The sequence below is a fragment of the Bos taurus genome, chromosome 22 (assembly GCF_002263795.3).
Source record: "Bos taurus isolate L1 Dominette 01449 registration number 42190680 breed Hereford chromosome 22, ARS-UCD2.0, whole genome shotgun sequence".
Lineage (NCBI taxonomy): Eukaryota > Metazoa > Chordata > Mammalia > Artiodactyla > Bovidae > Bos > Bos taurus.
In genome coordinates, this window is record NC_037349.1 from 49,244,548 (window position 1) to 49,266,098 (window position 21,551).

The window sequence follows — 21,551 nt, forward strand, 5'->3', positions numbered from 1 at the left end:
ATGCGGATGAAGCCGTCACCTGAACTTTGTCTAGAAAGATGGTCAGAAATTTGGCCACAATATAGGCTCAGAGGAAAAGAGTTGAATAGGACAGCCAAAGGAAACAACGTGAATACAGATACAAAGCTGAAAAGGGCTAAAGGGACGCTCCAGGAAGAGCCAGAAGTCAGGATTAACTGAAGAACTAGCCACAAAATAACTGGCCCCATGTTGAGGACAAATGCAAGGGAAAGGCCATAGGAGAAAGCATGGATTTCTTAAGAGAGGCCAGGCGGGAAAAGCCAGAAACTTGTTTGGGGAGCAGAATGATGCATGTGGTCCCACATACCTGAGCAAGACATTTCTGAAAGCACCTTCTCACAGCTGATGATAAAGCTGCACAGGACTTCAGACTCTAATCCAGCCCTACCATCCATCCGACTGAGGACACCAAGATGAAGAGGTGAGTCAACTGCCCGAGCCACAGAGCGAGTGGCAACACTGAGTGCAGCTCTGGTGGGCAGACTCAGTTCACGGCACTTTACACTCACCCACATGACCAGAAAGACTCGGCCAAAAGCCAGGATGAAACGTGGGTTTGTTGCTCAGTAAAGAAATCAGGGTTATAGAATTGAGTCACCTGGACAGCCTGAAGTGGTGGGAGTAAAAGAGCTAGATTTCTGAGGGTCAGACCACAGAGGGAATAGATGAGGAAAACCAACAAACCTGGGCTTCAATGAAAATAAAAACAAACATCAACAAATGGGACCTAATTAAACTTAAAAGCTTTTGCACAGCGAAGAAAACATAAACAAGACAAAAAGACAGCCCTGAGAAATGTCAGAAAATATTTGCAAATGAAGCAACTGACAAGGGATTAATCTCCAAAATACATAAACAGCTCATACAGCTTAATTTCAAAAAACAAACCACCCAATCAAGAAATGGGCAGAAGACCTAGATAGACACTTCTCCAAAGACATAGAGATGACTAATAAACACAAAGAAACACGCTTACTAATTATTAGAGAAACGCAAATTGAAACTACAATGAAGTATCACCTCACAGCAATCAAAATGGCCATCAACAAAAAATCTACAAACAATAAATGCTGGAGACGAGCTGGAGAAAAGAGAACCCTTCTGCACTGTTGGTGGGAAGGTAAACTGATACAGCCACTGTGGAGAACAGCATAGAAGTTCCTTAAAAAGCTGAAAACAGAACTACCATATGACCTAGCAATCCCACTACTGGGAATATATCCAGAGAAAACTATAATTCAAAAAAAATACACACACCCCAATGTTCCCTACAGTACTATTTACAGTAGCCGGGTCACAGAAGCAACCTGAATGTCCATCAACAGACGAATGGATAAAGATGTGGTGTGTATGTATGTATGTATGTATGTATGTATGTGTGTGTGTATGTGTATATATATACACATACACACACACAGGATTATTACTCAGCCATAAAAAGGAACAAAATTGTGCCATCTGCAGAGATGTGGGCGGATGGACCTAGAGATTGTCATACAGAATGAAATAATCAGAGAGAGAAGAATATCAAATAATATTGACTATATGTGGAGTCTAGAAAAGTGATACACATGAAGCTTATTTCCAAAGCCAAAACAGAGACACAAATGTAGAGAACGCATATATAGCTACAAGCAGGCAGGGGGTGATGGGACGAACTGGGAGACTGCGATAGACAAATATACACTACTATATTTAAAATGGCTAACTAATGAGAGCCCACTGCATTGCACAGGGAACTCGACTCAGTGCTCTTTGGTGACCTAAACGGGAAGGAAATTCAAAAACAGGAGATATACGTTTATGGATGTCTGATTCATCTTGCTGTACAGCAGAAATTAATACAATACTGTAAAGCAACTATACTCCAATAAAAACTTAAAAAAACCAAATTGTCCAAGTTAAATAGCCAGTATCAGAACTAGGATTAAATATCAAGTCCTCATTATTGAGGATAGAAAATGGCAAGGTGGACTTCCCTGGTCGTCCTGTGGCTAAGAATCTGCCTGCCAATGCAGAGACACAGGTGTGATTCCTGGTCTGGGAAGGTCCCACAAGTTTCAGAGCAACTAAGCCCATGCGCCACAACTAATGAGCCTGTGCTCTAGAGCCTGGGAGCTGCAGCTACTGAAGCCCGGGAAGCCCAGCACCCAGGTTCCACAAAAAGAGACCGCCACAATAAGTGTGCGCTGCAGAGAAGAGTAGCCCCCACCTTGCCACAACTAGAGAAAGTCCACATGCAATAATGGAGACCCAGCACAGCTGAAAAGAAAACTAAGAAATAAATTTTTTTAAAAAGAGAAAATGGCAAGGTGATGATGTTTAAGAAATAAAATGCTCTCAACAGAGATATGCATTCATGTCATGACAAAGTCTGAGATTTGCTTTGAAATATGCCAACAGGAAAAAAAAAAGTGGGAAAGACAATTGAAAGCAAAAACTGGGGAAATATTAATCATGACTGAAAATGAGTGATGGCTACATGGGATTCCTTATACTAGACTCCCTGCTGCTGTGTATGTTTCAAATTTTCCATAATAAAAAGTTCACTTACACACACTTCCCTCTCTGCAAAGGGAAATCAGTCAAAATGAAGAGCAACAAACATCAAGAAAAAAAATCTTTGGGCAACAAGGAATTCACTCAGAGTTGGTACTCAGGAGAAAAACAGGACCAGAAGCCAGATCGCAAAGGATTAAAGGTATAGCTAAAGAAAGAAGTGAGGAAATGGCTATGAAACTGCATCTTAGACAGAATGCCCAGGGATAAGGAGAGGGCTAGGATAGCATGAAAGGCCAAACTACTTTGGTTCTGCCTTGTGCTGCTGCTGCTGCTGCTGCTAAGTCACTTCAGTGTCTGACTCTGTGTGACCCCATAGACAGCAGCCCACCAGGCTCCCCCGTAACTGGGATTCTCCAGGCAAGAACACTGGAGTGGGGTGCCTCTCCGGTTCTACCTTGTATGTAGGTAAAAAACAAAAAGGGGAAAGAGGGAGGACAGGAAGATACTAGAAAGAAGACAAGTGAGCAATTAATTAATTAACCAATCAATCTATATATGAAACAAAAACATTAAAAGATGCTCATCCCCCTTCAATAAGGAAATATAAATAAAAGTGAGTTATCTAGGATTCAACTGTCAAACATTAAAATTATTTATACTGCTCCCTGTTAGAGGAGAAATATAAACTGATATAATCTTTCAAAAGTTACGTGATAATATCTAGTAAAATTATAAACAATCCCAAGTTTTGACTTGTTAGGAATTTTTCCAGTTGCAGGAATTTATCCCAGGAAGTACACAGAGCACAGAAAGATGTATACAATGCACACAAAGAGGTACAGGAAGATATATTTCAAGGATGTTACTTCAACGAGTAAGAAACAAATGGCTATCACCAGGGGACTAGGAAAACTGGTAAAAACATATAATACTATAAACTATTAAAAGATACAACAGATATGTGTCAGACACATAGGAAAATGCACAAGAAAAAATGCATTAAATGAATAAGCAAATTATAAAAAAAGTAGGTATACTGTGATTCCATTTCTGTGAAAAAGGAATTATTTTATCTCACACATATACAGAAGCACAAATGCGTCCATATCAGCATATGGTGGTGGTGGTTTAGTTGCTCAGTCGTGTCCAACTCTTGCAACCCCATGGACTGTAGCCTGCCAGGCTCCTCTGTCCATGGGATTCTCTAGGCAAGAAGACTGGAGTGGGTTGTCATTTCCTTCTCAAAGGGATCTTCCTAGAGATATCAGCATATACACAGTAGAAAAAAGTGTGGATAAATATAAACCAAATTCATGAGAGTAGTTAACACTGAGATATGGTATTATGGGTTCCTTTCCTTATTTAAAAATACCTAAATTTTAACTGTACCCATATATTACCTGAATAATCAGGAAAAAAGTTAAGGACTTGAGAGGGGGGAAAAAAAATCAGTGAGCCCTCAGGTGAGGTCACAGGTCAAGAAGGAGGGAGACAGACAGCAGGTCTAGGGCCTGAGGGAACAACGAGCCTGGGGACCTGTGCAGCTGCTGCTGTGGGAACTGGGGCCTGCGGATGTAGCAGGACAGCACCTGCCGGTGCAGCTCAATCAGTGAGGCAGTGGGGGCTCCTGACAAGCACAACAGCCCAGAAACGCTGGGCAGCCGAGGGGCTGCTGGAGGCCAGGGGAGAGAATTCAGGGTTGGCAACTGGCAGAGCAGGCAGTGCACAAAGGTTCAGGCGCCTTCTCAGATCTGGGCAGGGCAGCACGGAAACTGTGGACCATGGCAAACCAGCATCCACAGTAAGGTGGGAGGTGGGTGAAACAGTGGAGAAGAGAAGCTGGAGAGACGGTGCGATAGGAAGGCACTAAGCTCAACCCGGAATGACCCTAAAGGGCTCTTTCATTCTTCTTCCAGTTTCTACACATCATCCCGTTAGGAGGAAGATCCCTATTTGAGTCACTGGGTCTCAAGAGCAAAACCATGTCCGCCTAATTCTCGGCGTTTCTCATAACCCCTAAAGAATCTGTGAGGAAGGCAGGAGCTCCTTCTGGGCTCCCCTCCTCCGCCGGCACCCAGCTCTTCCAGAGTCACTATGCTGCTGTTAACAGAGCAGAGGCTCCACTCCCGGGTGGACTGTGTATCCTCTACTGGCCAGAAGCCTGGAATAAGGGGGGATTGGCTTAAAGCTCAACATTCAGAAAAGGAAGATCATGGCATCCGGTCCCATCACTTCATGGGAAATAGATGGGGAAACAGTGGAAACAGTGTCAGACTTTATTTTTGGGGGGCTCCAAAATCACTGCAGATGGTGACTGCAGCCATGAGATTAAAAGACGCTTACTCCTTGGAAGGAAAGTTATGACCAACCTAGATAGCATATTCAAAAGCAGAGACATTACTTTGCCAACAAAGGTTCGTCTAGTCAAGGCTATAGTTTTTCCTGTGGTCATGTATGGATGAGAGAGTTGGACTGTGAAGAAGGCTGAGCACCCAAGAATTGATGCTTTTGAACTGTGGTGTTGGAGAAGACTCTTGAGAGTCCCTTGGACTGCAAGGAGATCCAACCAGTCCATTCTGAAGGAGATCAGCCCTGGGATTTCTTTGGAAGGAATGATGCTAAAGCTGAAACTCCAGTACTTTGGCCACCTCATGCGAAGAGTTGACTCATTGGAAAAGACTCTGATGCTGGGAGGGATTGGGGGCAGGAAGAGAAGGGGACGACAGAGGATGAGATGGCTGGATGGCATCACTGACTCGATGGACGTGAGTCTGAGTGAACTCCGGGAGTTGGTGATGGACACGGAGGCCTGGCGTGCTGCTATTCATGGGGTTGCAAAGAGTCAGACACAACTAAGCGACTGAACTGAACTGAAGCTTAGAAAACCTGGCATGAAGCTCCAGCTTTCCTTCTTACTGGCTTTGTGCTGGAAAGCAAGCCACTTCACCTCTCTGTGTTTTATAAATTACAATACCATACATACACAAGCTATATTATATTTATCACAGTAAAGGAAACATTCTTCAATTCTACCTATTTACCACTTTCATCAATGGTGCTATAAAACCATAAAAGGGTGCAAGTACCTTCAGTGTGCCTATTTGGATGAAATTGTTCATAGTTTTATTGCTTTTCACCTATAACAATTTTCTTCTCAAGACTTCAACACTGCTCACAACTTTCTTCAATTTAACAGTTGCTTGCCACATTTAAAGTGCCTTATGCTTTGTCTCAGCTTTCCTTTTTATCTCATGTCAGTTTTTATCTTTAATCTAACTACAGTTACTTGTCATGCTTTCCTTTTCTGTAGTCTGTTATGTCACTTACAAGAAAGAATAACTGCATTATGTAGGCGTCAATACAGTTCCTTACACCTGGCCAGTAGGATTCCTATGTGGTCTGATCAACCATGGAAATTAATTTAAAGTAATTTAGATAGTATATTCTCAAGTTATTTTACCACTAAGAAGAGCCAAGAGGGTGACTAAATGAATTGGCACATTTCCATTACTTTCAGGTTAGTAATTCAGAACAACAGAGCTTTCTAACAAAGAACTAATAGATCAGTTTCAGTGTTAGTACAGTGGTAGGCTGAACAAAAAACTGAAACAGCTAATTTCATAATCACTGAGTTCAAAGTCTTCAATAAAATTTGGGCAAACAATGTTATATCCTGAATTATGACGATACTGAGGTTCAACTGGATCTCCAAAAAGTCTGTCAGCTGACAAAAGTTACAACATCCTAGTGTTAAATCCATTACTCACTCCCAGGCTGGAAGTAGGTGAATGGAGACCTTGTAGCCCAAACCAACGAGTCACTGCTCTTCCCACGTGAGGACAAAGTGCTCAGAGCAGTAAATGGCCAATGGAAGATCTGGATAAACTAAAGAACTGTCACATTCTCTTCCAAGGGAAACTTTTGGCAAGATCCAAAGAGAGAAGGTAATAGCTCCCCAGCATCAAAATCATTAACGATCAGAATAAGCAACACATTTTGAAAGCAAAATAAAGCACTGCTTTTAGCAACCTGGAAATATAAAGACAGCAGCACTGCTTCAGCCAGGATCAGGTGCACCCATGAAACTGGAACTCTCATCACATCAACAGCTTCACAAGGAATAATTTCATGACACTTCACATGCAGAGGTCATTCATTTGTTCACTGAACATTTACTGAGTAGCTACTTCTGTAACAGAAATGGTTAGGTACTGGGATGTAAAGTTAAACAAGACCAGGTCCTGCCCTCCAGTAGTTCACAATGTAGGCACAGAAAATACACAAAAATACCCAAAGTTAAGAGTACACCGATTATGAAAGCTTTCACAGGTTGCAATAGCCATACAAAGGAAAGGCATTCACCTTAATCTGGAAAGAATAAAGGAAGGGCTTCAAGTGATGGTGGGGCCTGCATTCCTAGTAAATTTAAGCCTAAGGGTCAAACAAGCACTAGAATGGGAGGGAAAATTAGTAAGAGCATAGCTTGAGAATCCTGGGACCTTCAAGGAGCTATGACTGGAACCTAAAGTGACAGAGGAATTGTGGCAGAAGAGGGACCGGAAAGTAAGACATCAAGGAGGCCAAGTCACAAAGGTCCTTGTGAGGTGCTGAAGTAGAGACATACCAGGATCTAAATATTTCCGTATTTCGAGGCCAGAAGCATATTTACTTTTAACTGGAGTTAAAGACCACTCTGAATGGAGGGGGATTTGATGAAGAAAGACTGGAAGAGATTTAGGGCCAGTTATTTTGAATCATTTCTGTCTGGCTCATTCTTATTTCTCTCTCAACGTTTTTTTTTTCCTCTCACGGGGAAAAAATAAAACTGAACAATTCTATAACAAAGCCTGTGAACCTTCTGTTCACCAAAAACATTTCTGAACAGAGTGCTAGATTCTATCAAACTAGCCTAAATTAGATAAATTGCTCCAGCATCTAGAGTCTTCCAGGCAAAAAAGACCAAAGTCAGGGATCTGATGCCAACAGAAGCTAGCTAGAGAAATACCCTGATCAGGGGCCACACAGAACATGTTGCTGCTTAGCATATCCCAGCACTTTGTCACTGGGAATGCCCACTGTTCCCAAAACAAGGACATGCCAAACAGTTACCTCTGGGCTTCTCCATAGAAACTGCCAGGAAAAAACCTACCAGTGCCAGGAATGACCTTGGACTTTATAGTGTGGACTCAACAATGCTCTCACCCGACCAGGGTGCCAACAGGTGTAGATAGAAGGTTGCTTTTCTCACTACACAAGGAAACTGAACCCCTCCACCATGTACAGCACCCAGCCACACTCCTGGCACTAATACCACTGAGAAGAGTATCCTGTACATAATGACAGACACTCACCATGACTAACAGCAAGCACTGACCACCCAGGAAGCACTGGGCCCTCAGCTCCAGTCCTCATTACAACCTGCAGAGGTTATTTTATTTAGCCCCATTTCACAGACTGAAAAACATTAAAAAACAAGGCACAAAGAAGTTAAAGCTTACCCAGGTCAAAAAGCAAGCAAGAGGTACAGATGGGATGACTCCAAAGACCATGCTTTGCATCATCCTAGACACCTCAGAATTTTTCCAAAGAAATCAAACACTCTAAGCCTTCTTTCCAAGAGTCTCTGAGGTGATCCATCTGACTAAGAGGTAGTCAAAAACATTTTTCAGCAATCAGTTTGCCTCCAAAGCAACAAATAAAACAGTTTTTATTTGATTTGATCAACTGACTATTCCAAATGGAAAGTGAGACATATTTCAAAGAATTTATTATCCACATGCCTTGATTTTAAATCTCTTCTTTTATTTTTGGCCAAAATACACATGCAGCAAGACAGAAGAGAGCAAAGGACAGACTTTCATTTAACTAGATCAGAATGGAGATTAATAATTACAGCAAAAAAGCTTTCAAACATAATTTATGAAGTAAAAATTAAAAGGCAAGGAATATCAAATAGGCTGAGCCTTACCTCAATTTTATTCCTCCTGTTCTAGGAGACAGCACTCCCACCATCAGCAGACACCCAGCCTATATACAGTGAACCAGACAAAGGCATTAAGCAACACCTTCATGCTCTCAAAACCACAGTGGGAAGGAAAGTGTGATGGCTTCCTAAGGAACCTAGGCACACATACAGTATTTGTAAATCACAGCCCATCAAGATACACACAGCAGCTAAATGTTTACCTTGTGATTTGTCTACAGGCATACTTCAGGTTAACAGGTGTATGCAAATAAAATAATCCAAAACAATCCCATACCATTGTGAACTTCTCCCATGGAAATATATAATCAATTGTCAGTAGTCAGAATCAATACTTTATAAAAACTGTACTCAATGCTTTACAGATTAAAAGCTTGAATGCCTGAATCATTTCTTCCTTCAGAGATCTATTACACCTTCTAAAATATGAACTACTATTATTAAAACAAGAACAACATCACCATGGTGGAGGCACCCAACACAGGGCCTGGCATAATTCAATAGATATTTGTTTATGGAAGAATGAATTACTTACAAGAGAAAACTTTAAAAAGAGAAAAAGACAGAGAAAGAATAGTTCAAGGAAAATACATGATTTTTTAAACATTAAGGGAAAAAAAAAATCCCCAGAACCATCAGCAAAACTACAAATAGAATTACCTCACATCTCATCTGAAAATTTATACTCTAATATGCTCCAAAGAGGCAATACAATTCCTAACACTAAACAAACTCTGAAAGTACAATGACTCTGACACTTCTTTTTTTTTCCACACGAGGTTTGATATCTCATCTACAGACAACACACCAACTTTTGAGAATATTCCATAGAGAACTCTGGTGCATAAAATAGATGCAGGCCTCAGCTACCTGGAATTTGCATATTGCCTTTCAATGATACAGATGAGACACAGTGTACAGACCAGACAGATAACACTTCTAGTGAAGATAATGTCCTGAGAGAGTTGAAATGACAGTCACTAAGATTTAGCAGATTTACTGTAATGACTTCATGGCAGTAGGAGAAAATGAAGTTTCATGGATTTAGGGATAAAACGAACTTTGGACAAACTGTTAAAGAGTTTTCACATCCCTTTCTAGAGCTGCACACGTTAAACAATGACACACAAGTCAGTGAAAATAGGCTCTTAAATTAATTTAGATTTAGAAAAAGTGGGGTGAAAATCCCTAAAATTTACATATATTATGCTAAGTTTGTCTATCATTATAAACAACAGCCACAGTGTTGAAAAGAAAGCATGAGTCACAATTCAAAAACAAAGAAGGGGAAAAAAAATGAACAGAGGAATGCTTTGGGTCCAAATACCATAAAGAAATTTTTTACTTAAAACACGGTTAATGACAGCTACCAGTCTGACTCGCAGTAAAAAGGAATGGTCCACACTATTCAGGAACAAACTCAATTCAGCCCCCAGACGCCCCCTTCCAGCCCCATCTACCTCAGTACCCAGCCACCAACATACTCAGCCACATCCACTAGCAAGTGGCAGGAATTCTAATAGATCTGAGTCACCCCTCCCCCGCAGAAAGAGGTCATTCTTTATCAGGAAGCCCACTCTGCAAAGGTCCCTTGTTTATCTCACAGGCTGCCACCACCACGGCCCACAAAAAGCCAATTCTCCAACCTCAGCAGCCTACCAACCCTCCTCTGTACTCTCCAGTTCACAACTCCGGCTTCACCCTAACGCCAAGGTAGCCAACACGACTTACTGTGACACTCTTGTGACAAGTTCCCTTTCTGAGAATCACTCAACTTTGGGATGCTGGGCCCTGGAGAATCCATCTCTTCGCTCAACTCTCCTGTGCCCAGCTGAGCTCCTTGCCTTTCCAGGAACTAATCACCAGTTACCTCAGGGAAGCTAAATATTCGATACCCTTTTCTCCTCAGCCAGATCCCGGTCTGCCAAGTTCACGGACCTGAGCGGGTGGGGAGGAGGGCAAGGAGAGACGCATCTCGATTCGCCTTACGGACCAGGCAGGCACACTGAGGCCCCCTAGAATTCCAAACGCACCCTCCCCCCAACCCACCCGCTGTGGCCAGCCTCCAGGCCGTCTGCATCAGGCGCTAAGAGCGCACGCCACTACAGTTAAGTCTCCGTGTCCCTAAGACTCCCTTTCCCGGGTACAAAGGTCCTAAATACCAAGCCAATAAGGCCCCAGGTGGAGGCCAAGACCCCCGCCAAGCCTCCAGCCACCGGAGTTTCCCAGGTGGGATCCAGAGCCCCAAGGCCTGGGCCACTAGGACCGGCTTGCTGCCCCAGGCCGCTGAGCGCCAGGGGCCCGGGCCGCCTCTCCACTCGGCCCCCATTGTTGCGGGTCCCGGCGGCCCAAGCAGGGAGTCCGGGGGCCGGCAACCGCACTCACCTCCCGCGCCGCGGCTCCGGGCCGCGCCGGGCCGGGTAGGGCCGAGGGGCCGAGCGCTTCGCTGCGCCCGCCTTGGCAGTGCCTGCGGCAGTGGCAGCGGGGATGAAGGGAGGCAACCGGCCAGGCCCGGGCGCCACGGGCTGGCTCCGGCTAAGCGTCGGTCTTCTCCGGCGGCGGCGCTCTCAGCCTCCGCTGGCGGTCCGCGCCAGAAAGCTTCCCCCTCCCGGCCCGCGCGCCCGGCCGCCCGGACGGGAACACGCGCCACGGACAGGAAAGTTCCGCTGAGAGCCTGTCGGAAGCCGCTGTTCCGCCGCGCCGGATGGATTGAGACTCCTTCCTCTACAGAGCCATCTATGCTAACTTTTTCAGGAGTGAATGAAGCACGGAAATCCCAGGCCGGAAACCTGAGAATGATTTTAGTGGTGTGTCCAACAGAATGAGTTTGCACCCCGCTAGCCATCAGAGAGGCACGTTGGAAAGCGATTCAAGTGAGTCTCGGTTCCTCCTCATTCCTCACTTGGGGATAACCTTGGAGGCTTGTTAGGACTATATGAAATGTTGCAAGTGCCTGGCGCGGAGATGTGCGACTCAACACTGGGTCTCGGTCATTGCTGACGCTGCCAATGATGATTGTTACTACTGCTATCGCCTCCTACAGAGCTTGGGCCCAGACTTAAGGACTCTTGTAAAACTCAGCAGTGGCCACAGGACTGGAAAAGGTCAGTTTTCATTCCATCCCAAAGAAAGGCAATGCTAAAGAATGCTCAAACTACCGCACAATTGCACTCATCTCACACGCTAGTAAAGTAATGCTCAAAATTCTCCAAGCCAGGCTTCAGCAATATGTGAACCGTGAACTTCCAGATGTTCAAGCTGGTTTTAGAAAAGGCAGAGAAACCAGAGATCAAATTGCCAACATCCGCTGGATCATGGAAAAAGCAAGAGAGTTCCAGAAAAACATCTATTTCTGCTTTATTGACTATGCCAAAGCCTTTGACTGTGTGGATCACAATAAAGTGTGGAAAATTCTGTAAGAGATGGGAATACCAGACCACGTGATCTGCCTCCTGAGAAATCTGTATGCAGGTCAGGAAGCAACAGTTAGAACTGGATATGGAACAACAGACTGGTTCCAAATAGGAAAAGGAGTACATCAAGGCTGTATATTGTCACCCTGCTTATTTAACTTCTATGCAGAGTACATCATGAGAAACGCTGGACTGGAAGAAACACAAGCTGGAATCAAGATTGCCGGGAGAAATATCAATAACCTCAGATATGCAGATGACACCACCCTGATGGCAGAAAGTGAAGAGGAACTCAAAAGCCTCTTGATGAAAGTGAAAGTGGAGAGTGAAAAAGTTGGCTTAAAGCTCAACATTCAGAAAACGAAGATCATGGCATCCGGTCCCATCACTTCATGGGAAATAGATGGGGAAACAGTGTCAGACGTTATTTTTCTGGGCTCCAAAATCACTGCAGATGGTGACTGCAGCCATGAGATTAAAAGACGCTTACTCCTTGGAAGGAAAGTTATGACCAACCTAGATAGCATATTCAAAAGCAGAGACATTACTTTGCCAACAAAGGTTTGTCCAGTCAAGGCTATGGTTTTTCCTGTGGTCATGTATGGATGAGAGAGTTGGTCTGTGAAGAAGCTGAGCGCCGAAGAATTGATGCTTTTGAACTGTGGTGTTGGAGAAGACTCTTGAGAGACCCTTGGACTGCAAGGAGATCCAACCAGTCCATTCTGAAGGAGATCAGCCCTGGGATTTCTTTGGAAGGAATGATGCTAAAGCTGAAACTCCAGTACTTTGTCCACCTCATGCGAAGAGTTGACTCATTGGAAAAGACTCTGATGCTGGGAGGGATTGGGGGCAAGAGGAGAAGGAGACGACAGAGGATGAGATGGTTGGATGGCATCACTGACTCGATGGAAATGAGTCTAAGTGAACTCCGGGAGTTGGTGATGGACAGGGAGGTCTGGCGTGCTGCGATTCATGGGGTTGCAAAGAGTCGGACACGACTGAGCGACTGATCTGATCTAATCTAATCTAACTAGGTTTTTCCCCCTCCTGACCGGTTTCCTGTTGACTGAAGCTGGAAAAAAAGCAGGGACAAGAAAAGGCTTTCCTGATCACTGATACTGAGAGGGAAGTTAAAAATTCAGGTTCTCTTCCCTCAAGTTGGGAATTATTGCCATATGGGCTCCAGTTAAGGGGAAGAGTGAACTGTGTCAGCTACACAACAGGCCCAGGTTCCCTTCCTTCTCCCTCTTTCAAGAAATGAATATTGACGAAATGATGAAAAAATTCAGAAAGTGGGCTTTGTTTTCTGCCTAAAATCAAGACAATAAAAAAACCCTTTCTCCTTCCCTCTTCCTTTTTCTTCTAGGCCTTCACACCTCTGTTGTTTAGTCACTAAATCCTGTCTGACTCTTTGTGACCCCATGGACTGCAACATGCCAGGCCTCCCTGTAAATCACCAACTCCTGGAGTTTACTCAAACTCATGTCCATTGAGTTGGTGATGCCATCCAAACATCTCATCCTCTGTCTTCCCCTCTCCTCCCGCCCTCAATCCTTCCCAGCATCAGGGTCTTTTCCAATGAGTCAGCTCTTCGCATTAGGTGGACAAAGTACTGGAGTTTCAACTTCAACATCAGTCCTTCCGATGAATATTCAGGACTGATTTCCTTTAGGATGGACTGGTTGGATCTCTTTGCAGTCCAAGGGACTCTCAAGCGTCTTCTCCAACACCACAGTTCAAAAGCATCAATTCTTTGGTGCTCAGCTTTCTTCACAGTCCAACTCTCACAGCCATACATGACTACTGGAAAAAACATAGCCTTGACTAGACAGACTTTTGATGGCAAAGTAACGTCTCTGCTTTTCAATATGCTGTCTAGGTTGGTCATAACTTTTCTTCCAAGAAGCAAGCATCTTAATTTCATGGCTGCAGTCACCATCTGAAGTGATTTTGGAGCCCACAAAAATAAAGTCTGCCACTGTTTCCACTGTTTCTACATCTATTTGCCATGAAGTGATGGGACCGGATGCCATGATCTTTGTTTTCTTAATGTTGAGCTTTAAACCAACTTTTTCACTCTCCTCTTTCACTTTCATCAAGAGGCTCTTTAGTTCTTCTTCACTTTCTGTCCTAAGGGTGGTGCTATCTGCATATCTAAGGTTATCGATATTTCTCCCAGCAATCTTGATTCCAGTTTGTGCTTCATCCAGCCCAGCATTTCTCATGATGTACTCTGCATATAAGTTAAATAAGCACAGTGACAATATACAGCCTTGACATACTCCTTTTCCTATCTGGAACCAGTCTTTTGTTCCATGTCCAGTTCTAACTGTTGCTTCCTGACCTGCATACAGATTTCTCAAGAGGCAGGTCATGTGGTCTGGTTTTCCCATCTCTTTCAGAATTTTCCACACTTTATTGTGATCCACACAGTCAAAAGCTTTGGCATAGTCAATAAAGCAGAAATAGAAGTTTTTCTGGAACTCTCTTGCTTTTTCCATGATCCAGAGGATGTTGGCAATTTGATCTCTGGTTTCTCTGCCTTTTCTAAATCCAGCTTGAACGTCTGGAATTTCATAGTTCACGTATTGTTGAAGCCTGGCTTGGAGAATTTTGAGCATTACTTTACTAGCGTGTGAGATGAGTGCAATTGTGTGGTAGTCTGAGCATTCTTTGGCATTGCCTTTCTTAGGGATTGGAATGAAAACTGACCTTTTCCAGTCCTATGGGCACTGCTGAGTTTTCCAAATTTACTGGCATACTGAGTGCAGCACTTTCACAGCATCATCTTCCAGGATTTGAAATAGCTCAACTGGAATTCCATCACCTCCACTAGCTCTGTTTGTAGTGATGCTTTCTAAGGCCCACTTGACTTCACATTCCAGGATGTCTGGCTCTAGGTGAGTGATCACACCATCGTGATTATCTGGGTCGTGAAGATCTTTTTTGTACAGTTCTTCTGTGTATTCTTGCCACCTCTTCTTAATACCTTCTGCTTCTGTTAGGTCCATACCATTTCTGTCCTTTATTGAGCCCATCTTGCATGAAATGTTCCCTTGGTATCTCTAATCTTCTTGAAGAGATCTTTAGTCTTTCCCATTCTATTGTTTTCCTTTTATTTCTTTGCACTGATCACTGAGGAAGGCTTTCTTATCTCTCCTTGCTATTCTTTGGAACTCTGCATTCAAATGGATGTATCTTTCCCTTTTTCCTTTGCTTTTTGTATCTCTTCTTTTCACAGCTGTTTGTAAGGCCTCCTCAGACAACCATTTTGCTTTTTTGCATTTCTTTTTCTTGGGGATGGTCTTGCTCCCTGTCTCCTGTACAATGTCATGAACCTCTGTCCATAGTTCTTCAGGCACTCTGTCAGATCTAGTCCCTTAAATCTATTTCTCACTTGTACTGTATAATTTGTTAGGGATTTGACTTAGGTCATACCCGAATGATCCCTATGTTCTTCAATTTAAGTCTGAATTTGGCAATAAGGAGTTCATGATCTGGGTCACAGTCAGCTCCTGGTCTTGTTTTTGCTGACTGTATAGAGCTTCTCCATCTTCGGTTGCAAAGAATATAATCAATCTGATTTCGTGTTGACCATCTGGTGATGTCCATGTCTTCTCTTGTGTTGTTGGAAGAGGGTGTTTCCTATGACCAGCACCTTCTCTTGGCAAAACTCTATTAGCCTTTGTCCTGCTTCATTCTGTACTCCAAGGCCAAATTTGCCTGTTACTTCAGGTGTTTCTTCACTTCCTACTTTTGCATTCCAGTCCCCTGTAATGAAAAAGACATCTTGTAATGTCTTCATAGAACCATTCAACTTCAGCTTCTTCAGCATTACTGGTCGGGACATAGACTTGGATAACCATGATATTGAATGGTTTGCCTTGGAAATGAACAGAGATCATTCTGTTGTTTTTGATTGCGTCCAAGTACTGCATGTCGGACTCTTATTGACTATGATGGCTACTACATTTCTTCTAAGGGATTCTTGCCCACAGTAGTAGATACAATGGTCATCTGAGTTAAATTCATCCATTCCAGTCTATTTTAGTTCGCTGATTCCTAAAATGTTGACGTTCATTCTTTCCATCTCCTGTTTGACCACTTCCAATATTCCTTGATTCATGAACGTGATTCCACGTTCCTATGCAATACTGCTCTTTACAGCATCAGCCCTTGCTTCCATCACCAGTCACATCCACAACTGGGTGTTGTTTTTGCTTTGGCTCTGTCTCTTTATTCTTTATGGAGTTATTTCTCCACTTATCTCTAGTAGCATATTGGGTACCTACCAACCTGGGAGTTCATGTTCCCAAACTACTGATGGGAATTTAGATCTGCAGAAGGTGCTCCAAAAGTATCATAGCTGTCACATGGCCTCAAATTTTCCATTCTCGCCTCACCCCTTGGTTTCTGAGACTCAGGAAATTTTACCTTGATACCCTTCTCTCTTGCCTGAAGAGACTTTCCAGAAAAGATCTGATATCAGTTACCTGATCAGATCAGATCAGATCAGTCGCTCAGTCGTGTCCGACTCTTTGCGACCCCATGAATCACAGCACGCCAAGCCTCCCTGTCCATCACCAACTCCCAGAGTTCACTGAGACTCACCTATATTAAAATTTGTCACTGTGTCATACATATATACACATGGATTTCCATTTAAATTATCCTCTGGAAGGAAAGGGCTCATCTGCCTAAAGACATTTTCATAACCAGCTGAAAATAGCAGGATTCTAAGCAGAGAGCAGCATTCTCAAAACCTCTAGAGGTTCACCGCTCATTCAAGTAAGGAGACTTCATACTATGATCTTAAAGGATGTCTCAAAAGCTGGTTCACTTTTCTCTGAATCCCGGGGTCACATCACCACTCCAACCCCTCCCTGATCCATGCCTTACATTTTCTCCAGTTGGCCTCTTAGCTTGGACTCCCTGTGTGATAAATAAAGCAGATTTGGTCTCAAATATTGAAGCAGGTTTAGGTAAGAGCCCTAAAAATGACCAAACAGAGGAAAAAGGGACCAGGGAAGTGGGGCAGAAACTTAAGAAAGAAGTCTTATAATCTCCCTCCCCTCTCCCAAAAGACCTAATATACAAGCATCAAAGATACCCAAACTGGGACTTCCCTGGTGGTCCAGTGCCTGGGACTCTATGCTGCCAATGCAAGGGGCCCAGCTTGGATCCCTGGTTGGGGAACTGGATCCCACATGCCACAGCTAGGAGTTCGCATCAAACTAAAGATCCTGGATGCCACGACTGAGACAGCACAGCCAAAAAAAAAAAAAAAATACACCCATACTTACTTGTCTCCTCTGTCACTCAGGTTGAGCAGCAAGGGTCAGGGCTGGCTTCCCTGGTGATGGAACCCCTTCTCGTTCTCTCCCTGAAGGTTCCCATTGCCCTTCTGTGACATCACTGCTTCCTTGCCCTCTGGGAGCTTCCCTGACAAGCTGGATGATGTTATGCCCTTACAGCCACCTTTGGTGATCATGCTATGTGCCTGCCCTGCCAGTTCACCTATAAGAAAATGGGTTATATTAGGGAGGAAGAAGGAATCTCTAGAGTGGGATTCACATAGCTGCCTATTGATTGCTCTGCCTTCAAGTTAGGTTGAAAAATCTGGGGTCTTCCTGCTGGGATTAACAGTGACTTGTAATAAAAAACTAGAACTAGGCCTTCATCACTGTGATTTCACACCTGGAGAAACACCCTCTTCCTTTCACCTGCTTCATCTCTTCTTTCCATGAAAGCCAGCTCAGTCCTTTTCCCACCAGCCACATTTCCAACCCAGTCTCACTTCTGGATGCCAAACACATGATCGTTCTGAACCAGGTTCCAAGGTGATAGTTGTTTCTCTTTCTTCAACAGCCAGCCTATTTAGATTTTTTTTTTAACTTTTCCCTTATATGTGGCTTCTCATACTACATTATAATCTCTAGGATTCTTGAAAAAAAAATCCACTCCAATGTTTATTGAAGACTTGGTAAAACTGCTGTACCATAAAATTCCCCACTCAGCAATTATGGTGGCTCAGAGGTTAAAGCATCTGCCTCCAGTGCGGGAGACTTGGGTTCAATCCCTGGGTCGGGAAGATCCCCTGGAGAAGGAAATGGTAAACCACTCCAGTACTCTTGCCTGGAGAATCCCATGGATCGAGAAGTCTGGTAGGCTACAGTCCACGGGGTCGCAGACTGAGCGACTTCACCTTCACCTTCTACCTTGTACCAGCACCGTGCTAGATGCTGGGGAATACCAATGAGATGTGCCAACCCTTAGTGTAAGATTTTACAGCTATTAATGCATTTGATCCTCATATCGACATTGTGAGGTATGTATAAGTATCACCCCACTTCAAAGATGGAAAGACTGAAGCTGGGACATAAGAAAGGGGTGGAATTTGAGTACAGGCCACTCTTATAGTCATGCACTGAAGTGAATGAAGAACTATACTCAAAGTTGAGCTTGGTGTATTCTGATATGTAAAGTAAAACTAATAAAAACCTGTCCCATGTGGCTGTTCAGATATTCATTGTCCCTAAACTATATTTCAGATGCTAATCTAGCACTGAATAAGAGAATATAGGCCTCTGCCATAACGTAGCTTAGCTTCTAAACAGAGGAGACAAATATTACAAAATAATTTAAAATTCTAATAAGTGCTGGAGCTTTCCTGGTGGTCCAGTGGTTAAGAATCCACCTGCCAGTGCAGGGGAAACGGGCTCAATCCCTGTTCCAGGAAGAAGATCCCACATGTCATGGGGCAACTAAGTCCGTGAATTGCAGCTACCGAGCCTGCGTGCTGCAACCATTTAGTCCCTGCACCTACAGCCTGTGCTTCAGAGCAAGAGAAACCCCCTCTCGCCACAACTAGAGAAAGCCTGCACTCAGTGCAGCAACAAAGATCCAATGCAGCCAGTCAACAAATACATAAATTTAAAAAATTCTAATACGTGCTGAAAAGAACATAAAACAGGAGACCTACATGGGAGAGAGGGTGTCAGGAAAGGGAGGAATTGAGTAAGACCACCCTGGTGAGGCGACCTGTGAGCTGAAATCTGAATGTCAAGAATGATACAGAGAAGCACGTGAAGGCTCCAGGAAGGAAAATTCTAGGCAGAAGGACCAGAGCTCAAGAGTAGCATAGGGTGGGGTAAGAACCTCCAGATGACTGCCATGGAGAGTGGAAAAGTAGCCTGTAGCTCTGCTCCCACATTTCATGAAGATATGAAAGATATTGCTGATAGACTTCTAGGGAAGTAGCAGAGGTTACTGTAGTACCTGGTAAAGGACCATGTACATTTGCCAAGTCAATAGATAGATGTCATAGAAACAGATACTTTTAAAAATGTCTACAGAGAATAATTCCATTCTCTCCAATAAAAAGAAATAAAAGACATCCAAACTGAAAATTAAGTAAAATTACTTCTGTTCACAGATGACATGATCTTATATATATAAAACTCTAAAGATTACACCCAAAAGAGTTATAACTAATAAATGAATTCAGCAAAGCTGCAGGATACAAAACCCACATACAAAAAATCAGTTATGTATTCATACACTAACACTGAACAACATGAAAAGGAAATTAAGAAAACAATTTTATTTACACTAGCATCAAAAAGAATAAAGTACTTGGTAATAAACTTAACCAAAGAGAGAAAAGACTAGTATACACACACCAAAAAATCTAGAAAATGTTGCTAAAAGAAATTAGAGAAGACATAAGTAACTGGAAAGACATTGTGTTCATGGATTATCATGCATGCATGCATGCTCAGTTGCTACAGTCATATCTGACTCTTCACAACCCAATGAACTGCAGCCTGCCAGGCTCCTCTGTCCATGGGATTCTCCGGGAAAGAATACTGGAGTGGGTTGCCAGGCCCTCCTCCAGTGGGATCTTTCCAACCCAGGGATCAAACCCGAGTCTCCTGCTTTGCAGGAGGATTCTTTACCACTGAGCCACTGGGGAAGCCCTCATGGATTGACAACACTATCCAAAGCAATATGCAAATTTAATGCAAACCCTATCAACTTCCAACATCTTTGCAGAAATAGAAAAATCCATTCACAAAGTTCATATGCAGTCTCAAGGGACCCCAAATAGCCAAAATCAACCTGAAAACAAATAAAACAAAGCTGATTTCAAAATGTCCTTATTTCAAAACTTACTACACAAAGCTATAGTAATCAAAACAGCATGGTACTGGCATATAGACAGTCACAGAATAGAATCGAGTTCAGAAACAAACCCTTATATATATAATCAAATGATTTTTGACAAGGATGTCAAGATCATTCAGTGGGGGAAAGGACAGTCTTTTCAACAGATGATGCTGGGAAATTGATATCCACACACAAAAGAATGAAAATACATCCTTACCTTACACTACATACAAGAAATAACTCAAAGTGGATCAAAGACCTAATGTAAAATCTAAAACCTTAACAGTCTTAGAAGAAAACAAAGGAGAAAAGCTTCAGGACATTGGATTTGGCAATGATTTCTTGAATGTGACACCAAAAAAGGAACAGACAACAGAAAAAAAAACAGACAAATTGGACTGAAAACCATTTGGGCATCAAAAGCCACTCTCAACAAAGTGAAAAGGCAACCCATGGAATGGAAAAAAAGATTTGCAAATCATATATCTGATAAGGAATTGATGTCTAGAATGCATATAAAGAATTGCTACAATTAAAAAAATATTAAGTAAATAAACCAAGCAAGCCACTTCAAAAATAGGCAAAGGAATTGAACAGACATTTTTCCAAAGAAGATATACAAATAGCCTATAAACATTTTAAAAGATGCTTGATTAATCATTTGGAAAATGCAAATCAAAACCACCACAATGATACACCACTTTATACCCATTAGGATGGCTATTATAAAATAATAATGTAAAAAAAAACACAGAAAATCACAAGTGTTAGCAAGGATATAGGGAAATTGGAACCCTCACATAATGCTGATAGAAATAGAAAATGTCACAGTCAGAGTGGAAAACTAGTGGTTTCTCAAAAAGTTAAAGATAGAATTATGATATGACCCAGTAATTTCACTTCTAGGTATATACCCAAAATAACTGAAAAAGGGACTCAAACAGATACTTGTATGCCAATGTCCACTGTAGCATTATTCACAATAGCCAAAAGGTACAGTGTTCATCAACAGATAAATGGACTAAAAAAATGTGTTATATCTACAGAATGAAATGGTATTTACCCATAACAAGGAATGAAACACTGATACATACTACAGAGTGACTGAACTACAAGATATAGCAACATATTGAAAACAATATGCTAAGTGAAAGAAGCCAGACACGAAAGGTCACATACTGCATGATTCCATTTATGTGAAATATTCAGAATAGGCAAATCCACAGAGACAGAAAACAGGCTGGTGGTTGCCAAGAGCTGAAGGAGGTGGTGAGGAAGGGGGACAATGGAGAATAAGTACTTAATGGGTATGAGGCTTCATTTGGGGGCAATTAAAATGTTTTGAAATTAGATATGTGATTTCATAACGTGAATATTTAAAATCCAATGAGTTGTTCATTTTATTTACTAAAGTGTTGTTGTTGTTGTTGTCAGTCACTAAGTCATGTCTGACCCTTTGTGAC

General features: G+C 42.7%; 1 protein-coding gene across 4 annotated transcripts in view; it reads right to left on the reverse strand.

Moving 5' to 3' along the window:
• RAD54L2 (RAD54 like 2) overlaps nt 1–21,551 on the reverse strand; it is a 109,688-nt gene that overhangs the window by 76,069 nt on the left and 12,068 nt on the right. For 2 of the 4 annotated variants that reach the window (XM_059880166.1, XM_024983268.2), the window contains exon 1: nt 10,892–11,093. The exons of 1 other annotated variant lie outside the window; for it this stretch is intronic. The gene's annotated coding sequence lies outside the window, so the exon portion shown is untranslated. Of the gene's footprint in view, nt 1–10,891; nt 11,094–17,222; nt 17,328–21,551 lie in introns of those variants that run through there. One more of the 4 variants, XM_059880163.1, reaches the window with a different exon arrangement.